This window comes from Schistocerca gregaria, unplaced genomic scaffold (assembly GCF_023897955.1).
Source record: "Schistocerca gregaria isolate iqSchGreg1 unplaced genomic scaffold, iqSchGreg1.2 ptg000964l, whole genome shotgun sequence".
Taxonomy (NCBI): domain Eukaryota; kingdom Metazoa; phylum Arthropoda; class Insecta; order Orthoptera; family Acrididae; genus Schistocerca; species Schistocerca gregaria.
In genome coordinates, this window is record NW_026062316.1 from 12,501 (window position 1) to 20,000 (window position 7,500).

The following is a 7,500-nucleotide window of genomic DNA, read 5'->3' on the forward strand; positions in this document are numbered from 1 at the left end:
AGGTCCACCTATAAAAGCACAATACCCCACTCCTCCGACAACTACCATTGCTCAGATAAACCAACACCACCAACACACATCCTACACAGAGGGGCACCAAATATCACCCCCCCGCCCTCGTGTTATACCACATGAAAAATTGCAGAAGTGAGAGACACAGACCCGCCAGCCTCTTGCTACAAGCATCGAACCGACGTGACATATCTGACGGTGACTCAGGCATCCGCGTACTGCCACAACTATCCACCCCCCCCCCCACTCTCTCTCTGCCCCCTTCCCACACAATACCGAATTTAACCAACTTTATCGCTTAACCTAACTGTGGCTGTACCAGATTATCGCTTAACCTAACTGTGGCTGTACCAGATTATCGCTTAACCTAACTGTGGCTGTACCAGATTATCGCTTAACCTAACTGTGGCTGTACCAGATTATCGCTTAACCTAACTGTGGCTGTACCAGATTATCGCTTAACCTAACTGTGGCTGTACCAGATTATCGCTTAACCTAACTGTGGCTGTACCAGATTATCGCTTAACCTAACTGTGGCTGTACCAGATTATCGCTTAACCTAACTGTGGCTGTACCAGATTATCGCTTAACCTAACTGTGGCTGTACCAGATTATCGCTTAACCTAACTGTGGCTGTACCAGATTATCGCTTAACCTAACTGTGGCTGTACCAGATTATCGCTTAACCTAACTGTGGCTGTACCAGATTATCGCTTAACCTAACTGTGGCTGTACCAGATTATCGCTTAACCTAACTGTGGCTGTACCAGATTATCGCTTAACCTAACTGTGGCTGTACCAGATTATCGCTTAACCTAACTGTGGTTGTACCAGATTATCCCTTAACCTAACTCAATTTGTCCCTTAACCTAACTCAATTTGTCCCTTAACCTAACTCAATTTGTCCCTTAACCTAACTCAATTTGTCCCTTAACCTAACTCAATTTGTCCCTTAACCTAACTCAATTTGTCCCTTAACCTAACTCAATTTGTCCCTTAACCTAACTCAATTTGTCCCTTAACCTAACTCAATTTGTCCCTTAACCTAACTCAATTTGTCCCTTAACCTAACTCAATTTGTCCCTTAACCTAACTCAATTTGTCCCTTAACCTAACTCAATTTGTCCCTTAACCTAACTCAATTTGTCCCTTAACCTAACTCAATTTGTCCCTTAACCTAACCCACGTTGTCCCTTAACCTAACCCACGTTGTCCCTTAACCTAACCCACGTTGTCCCTTAACGTAACCCACGTTGTCCCTTAACGTAACCCACGTTGTCCCTTAACGTAACCCACGTTGTCCCTTAACGTAACCCACGTTGTCCCTTAACGTAACCCACGTTGTCCCTTAACGTAACCCACGTTGTCCCTTAACCTAACCCACGTTGTCCCTTAACCTAACCCACGTTGTCCCTTAACCTAACCCACGTTGTCCCTTAACCTAACCCACGTTGTCCCTTAACCTAACCCACGTTGTCCCTTAACCTAACCCACGTTGTCCCTTAACCTAACCCACGTTGTCCCTTAACCTAACCCACGTTGTCCCTTAACCTAACCCACGTTGTCCCTTAACCTAACCCACGTTGTCCCTTAACCTAACCCACGTTGTCCCTTAACCTAACCCACGTTGTCCCTTAACCTAACCCACGTTGTCCCTTAACCTAACCCACGTTGTCCCTTAACCTAACCCACGTTGTCCCTTAACCTAACCCACGTTGTCCCTTAACCTAACCCACGTTGTCCCTTAACCTAACCCACGTTGTCCCTTAACGTAACCCACGTTGTCCCTTAACGTAACCCACGTTGTCCCTTAACGTAACCCACGTTGTCCCTTAACGTAACCCACGTTGTCCCTTAACCTAACCCACGTTGTCCCTTAACCTAACCCACGTTGTCCCTTAACCTAACCCACGTTGTCCCTTAACCTAACCCACGTTGTCCCTTAACCTAACCCACGTTGTCCCTTAACCTAACCCACGTTGTCCCTTAACCTAACCCACGTTGTCCCTTAACCTAACCCACGTTGTCCCTTAACCTAACCCACGTTGTCCCTTAACCTAACCCACGTTGTCCCTTAACCTAACCCACGTTGTCCCTTAACCTAACCCACGTTGTCCCTTAACCTAACCCACGTTGTCCCTTAACCTAACCCACGTTGTCCCTTAACCTAACCCACGTTGTCCCTTAACCTAACCCACGTTGTCCCTTAACCTAACCCACGTTGTCCCTTAACCTAACCCACGTTGTCCCTTAACCTAACCCACGTTGTCCCTTAACCTAACCCACGTTGTCCCTTAACCTAACCCACGTTGTCCCTTAACCTAACCCACGTTGTCCCTTAACCTAACCCACGTTGTCCCTTAACCTAACCCACGTTGTCCCTTAACCTAACCCACGTTGTCCCTTAACCTAACCCACGTTGTCCCTTAACCTAACCCACGTTGTCCCTTAACCTAACCCACGTTGTCCCTTAACCTAACCCACGTTGTCCCTTAACCTAACCCACGTTGTCCCTTTGCCTAACATAGTTCACTGCTCGGAATCTCTGGTGTCGTTGTTATCCTCATGTAGATGTCTTGCGAGTGTTGCTTACTTTCCACATATTCCCGCTATCCACTGTCAATTGTACTGCAATAGGACTATATCGCCCCCCCCCCCCCCCTCTGCCCCTCTCTTTGTGTCTCCGTCCTCTCAAGCTGGTCGGTCTGGCGTTTGAGTGTTAAATGAGCCTCGCAGCTGTTCAGTTGCGTTCAGATGTCGACGCCCTCAGTGTACGTCGTGGTATGGTCTGTGTCCATTGTCCGCTGATGTCGTACGCGTAACCCACACGCTGTACCGATCATCGGTAGTTACGTACAGAGTGAAGTAGTGTGATACGTGTGACCGTACGCTGGCTGTGCCCAACGGTGTCGAATCTCAATTTCCATATGTTGTGCTCGATGCTACTTGTCTCGTCTCCCAATAACAGCTAGGTTGCACTGTGGTACGCCGTAGAGGCGTGTGGGAGGAACGTACGAACGCATTGTATGTCACCCTGGGTCGCTGGGGGTGGTGGTGCGGTGAGTCAGGTCAGGTCAGCGTGAGCCGTGTGATGTAGTGACGCGTGTATTCCGACTTTGTCGTATTGCCTCACACAAAGTGCTACCCTGGTGGACCGCGTTCCATATCTGGGACATGCCGCAGATGCCGGTTGACAGTGGATCGCGGAAGGGACATCGCATACGTGCGCGGGCCACCTTCCACGTGTTCTCTTCTGCACATGTCGCAGTGTGTATGTGGTCTGATGTAGCGTGTCGTGACACATGACATCCTGGCATGCAAGAATTGTTGAATTCGCAAATGTAGGTGGACATCTACGTTTACTGCCCAAGATACGCAAATGAACTGGAAATCCGTTGTTGAGCGGTTGTTCACGCTGGAGGTGAATCTGTGATGGCGACGATCGGTACAGCTATTAACCGGTTGTTTCAGCGGTACCCGCCACATCCACACACGTGACTAGGCCCATGTGGGTATGAAGCGATACGCGGCGGTGGCTTGGTGGGACTGTTCCCGGCCGGTGAAGGGGGGCCGCCCGGCGTGTTGGCCGCGCGCTGCGTGGGCGCACGCGCAACAGGCGGCTGGTGGGGGGCGCCGAGTGGCAGGAGCGCCAGCCGACGGGCTCGGCAGGCGGCGCAGCTACGCTGCGGCGCACCCTGCACGCGGCGCCTGGCGGCCAAAGTTGGTTCAGCCGAGCCCGGTGCGAAGCGCGGTGGACATCTGCAGTGTGCTGGTCTGATTGAGGACTGTGTGCGTTGAGGATGCGCCGCCGCCTGGCACTCGGCGCCGCGACGCCGTCTGCTGCTCGGTCGCCCCAGCGGTTCTCGCAGGTGGTTTGTATCGCAGTTGTGCGGACGTGTTGGCGCGTGCGCTGTGCTGGGAGAGTTCGCTTCTGCACCCAAGTGGGGCTTTGCCCTTGTGTGGCGCTGGCGTTGGAGCTGCCGGTCACCATAGGTGGCGCGTGTTGTCTCCCGCCGGCAATGCCACGACAGCACGCTCCCGGGCCTCTGTCGGCAGCGGCAAGCTCAGTTGGGAGCAAGGGTGTTCGCACTAAAACCGTCTACTCGCCTAACTCCGGGCGATTGCGCCTCTCTCGAAACCGACCAAGTACCTAGGACGGCGCTGCGCGCCGCCGGGACCTGAGAGGGTTTCGAGGTGTATCGTGCAGGGGAGCTCGGCCTCCTCCTGTTTGCAGAATAATTGAGCGGACGCTTGCGTGTTCGCGCGGGCCCCCGGGACACACTCCCGGGCGGCCGGCTGCTCAGCTCTAGTTGACGCAGCTCCCTGGTTGATCCTGCCAGTAGTCATATGCTTGTCTCAAAGATTAAGCCATGCATGTCTCAGTACAAGCCGCATTAAGGTGAAACCGCGAATGGCTCATTAAATCAGTTATGGTTCCTTAGATCGTACCCACGTTACTTGGATAACTGTGGTAATTCTAGAGCTAATACATGCAAACAGAGTCCCGACCAGAGATGGAAGGGACGCTTTTATTAGATCAAAACCAATCGGATTGGCTTGTCTGGTCCGTTTGCCTTGGTGACTCTGAATAACTTTGGGCTGATCGCACGGTCCTCGTACCGGCGACGCATCTTTCAAATGTCTGCCTTATCAACTGTCGATGGTAGGTTCTGCGCCTACCATGGTTGTAACGGGTAACGGGGAATCAGGGTTCGATTCCGGAGAGGGAGCCTGAGAAACGGCTACCACATCCAAGGAAGGCAGCAGGCGCGCAAATTACCCACTCCCGGCACGGGGAGGTAGTGACGAAAAATAACGATACGGGACTCATCCGAGGCCCCGTAATCGGAATGAGTACACTTTAAATCCTTTAACGAGTATCTATTGGAGGGCAAGTCTGGTGCCAGCAGCCGCGGTAATTCCAGCTCCAATAGCGTATATTAAAGTTGTTGCGGTTAAAAAGCTCGTAGTTGGATTTGTGTCCCACGCTGTTGGTTCACCGCCCGTCGGTGTTTAACTGGCATGTATCGTGGGACGTCCTGCCGGTGGGGCGAGCCGAAGGGGTGCTTTCGCGTCCCGAGGCGGACCCCGTTTAAATCCTACCAGGGTGCTCTTTGTTGAGTGTCTCGGTGGGCCGGCACGTTTACTTTGAACAAATTAGAGTGCTTAAAGCAGGCAAGCCCGCCTGAATACTGTGTGCATGGAATAATGGAATAGGACCTCGGTTCTATTTTGTTGGTTTTCGGAACCCGAGGTAATGATTAATAGGGACAGGCGGGGGCATTCGTATTGCGACGTTAGAGGTGAAATTCTTGGATCGTCGCAAGACGAACAGAAGCGAAAGCATTTGCCAAGTATGTTTTCATTAATCAAGAACGAAAGTTAGAGGTTCGAAGGCGATCAGATACCGCCCTAGTTCTAACCATAAACGATGCCAGCCAGCGATCCGCCGCAGTTCCTCCGATGACTCGGCGGGCAGCCTCCGGGAAACCAAAGCTTTTGGGTTCCGGGGGAAGTATGGTTGCAAAGCTGAAACTTAAAGGAATTGACGGAAGGGCACCACCAGGAGTGGAGCCTGCGGCTTAATTTGACTCAACACGGGAAACCTCACCAGGCCCGGACACCGGAAGGATTGACAGATTGATAGCTCTTTCTTGATTCGGTGGGTGGTGGTGCATGGCCGTTCTTAGTTGGTGGAGCGATTTGTCTGGTTAATTCCGATAACGAACGAGACTCTAGCCTGCTAACTAGTCGCGTGACATCCTTCGTGCTGTCAGCGATTACTTTTCTTCTTAGAGGGACAGGCGGCTTCTAGCCGCACGAGATTGAGCAATAACAGGTCTGTGATGCCCTTAGATGTTCTAGGCCGCACGCGCGCTACACTGAAGGAATCAGCGTGTCTTCCTAGGCCGAAAGGTCGGGGTAACCCGCTGAACCTCCTTCGTGCTAGGGATTGGGGCTTGCAATTGTTCCCCATGAACGAGGAATTCCCAGTAAGCGCGAGTCATAAGCTCGCGTTGATTACGTCCCTGCCCTTTGTACACACCGCCCGTCGCTACTACCGATTGAATGATTTAGTGAGGTCTTCGGACTGGTACGCGGCATCGACTCTGTCGTTGCCGATGCTACCGGAAAGATGACCAAACTTGATCATTTAGAGGAAGTAAAAGTCGTAACAAGGTTTCCGTAGGTGAACCTGCGGAAGGATCATTACCGACTAGACTGCATGTCTTTCGATGTGCGTGTCGTGTCGTGTCGCGCAACACGCTACCTGTACGGCAGTGGCCGTGCGCCGCGTGCGGAACCACGCGTGCCTCTCAAAACTAGCGGAAGTGTTGTTGTTGTTGTGTGGTACGAGCGCTGAAGCTCTGGAGCGGCTGGCCTGCGGTACCTGGCGCCTGGCGCCGGTTTTGAATGACGTTCGCCCGAGTGCCTGTCCGCCCCGGTGTGGAGCCGTACGACGCCCATCGGCTGTGAGGCCGTTGGACACAAAAAAATAGTGGAACAGGGGCCGTCAGACGCCTCAGTCCCGCAAATGCTGCTGTCTTGAAAGAGACAGTGGGAGACTGAAAAGGAAAAGATCACCCAGGACGGTGGATCACTCGGCTCGTGGGTCGATGAAGAACGCAGCAAATTGCGCGTCGACATGTGAACTGCAGGACACATGAACATCGACGTTTCGAACGCACATTGCGGTCCATGGATTCCGTTCCCGGGCCACGTCTGGCTGAGGGTCGGCTACGTATACTGAAGCGCGCGGCGTTTGTCCCGCTTCGGAGACGTGGGAGTGTCGTGGTCGCCTGTGTGGCCGGCCGCGTCTCCTTAAACGTGCGATGCGCGCCCGTCGCCTGGCGGTTCGCATACCGGTACTTTCTCGGTAGCGTGCACAGCCGGCTGGCGGTGTGGCGTGCGACACCTCGTACAACGACCTCAGAGCAGGCGAGACTACCCGCTGAATTTAAGCATATTACTAAGCGGAGGAAAAGAAACTAACAAGGATTCCCCCAGTAGCGGCGAGCGAACAGGGAAGAGTCCAGCACCGAACCCCGCAGGCTGCCGCCTGTCGTGGCATGTGGTGTTTGGGAGGGTCCACTACCCCGACGCCTCGCGCCGAGCCCAAGTCCAACTTGAATGAGGCCACGGCCCGTAGAGGGTGCCAGGCCCGTAGCGGCCGGTGCGAGCGTCGGCGGGACCTCTCCTTCGAGTCGGGTTGCTTGAGAGTGCAGCTCCAAGTGGGTGGTAAACTCCATCTGAGACTAAATATGACCACGAGACCGATAGCGAACAAGTACCGTGAGGGAAAGTTGAAAAGAACTTTGAAGAGAGAGTTCAAAAGTACGTGAAACCGTTCTGGGGTAAACGTGAGAAGTCCGAAAGGTCGAACGGGTGAGATTCACGCCCATCCGGCCACTGGCCCCCGCCCTCGGCAGATGGGGCCGGCCGCCCGCGCGGAGCAATCCGCGGCGGGGTCGTGTCCGGTTGCCTTTC

General features: G+C 53.4%; 3 non-coding genes across 3 annotated transcripts in view; all 3 read left to right on the top strand.

Annotated features, from left to right (window-relative positions):
- Nucleotides 1-4,332: 4,332 nt before the first annotated feature.
- LOC126326085 (small subunit ribosomal RNA) lies at nucleotides 4,333-6,225 on the top strand. Its single transcript, XR_007560499.1, has one exon. It is a non-coding gene; the product is annotated as a small subunit ribosomal RNA (ribosomal RNA).
- Nucleotides 6,226-6,594: 369 nt separating this feature from the next.
- Nucleotides 6,595-6,749, top strand: LOC126326088 (5.8S ribosomal RNA). Its single transcript, XR_007560502.1, has one exon. It is a non-coding gene; the product is annotated as a 5.8S ribosomal RNA (ribosomal RNA).
- Nucleotides 6,750-6,937: 188 nt separating this feature from the next.
- LOC126326087 (large subunit ribosomal RNA) overlaps nucleotides 6,938-7,500 on the top strand; it is a 4,222-nt gene continuing 3,659 nt past the window's right edge. The window contains exon 1 of the ribosomal RNA XR_007560501.1: nucleotides 6,938-7,500. This exon is cut by the window's right edge and continues 3,659 nt beyond it. This is a non-coding gene — a ribosomal RNA (large subunit ribosomal RNA).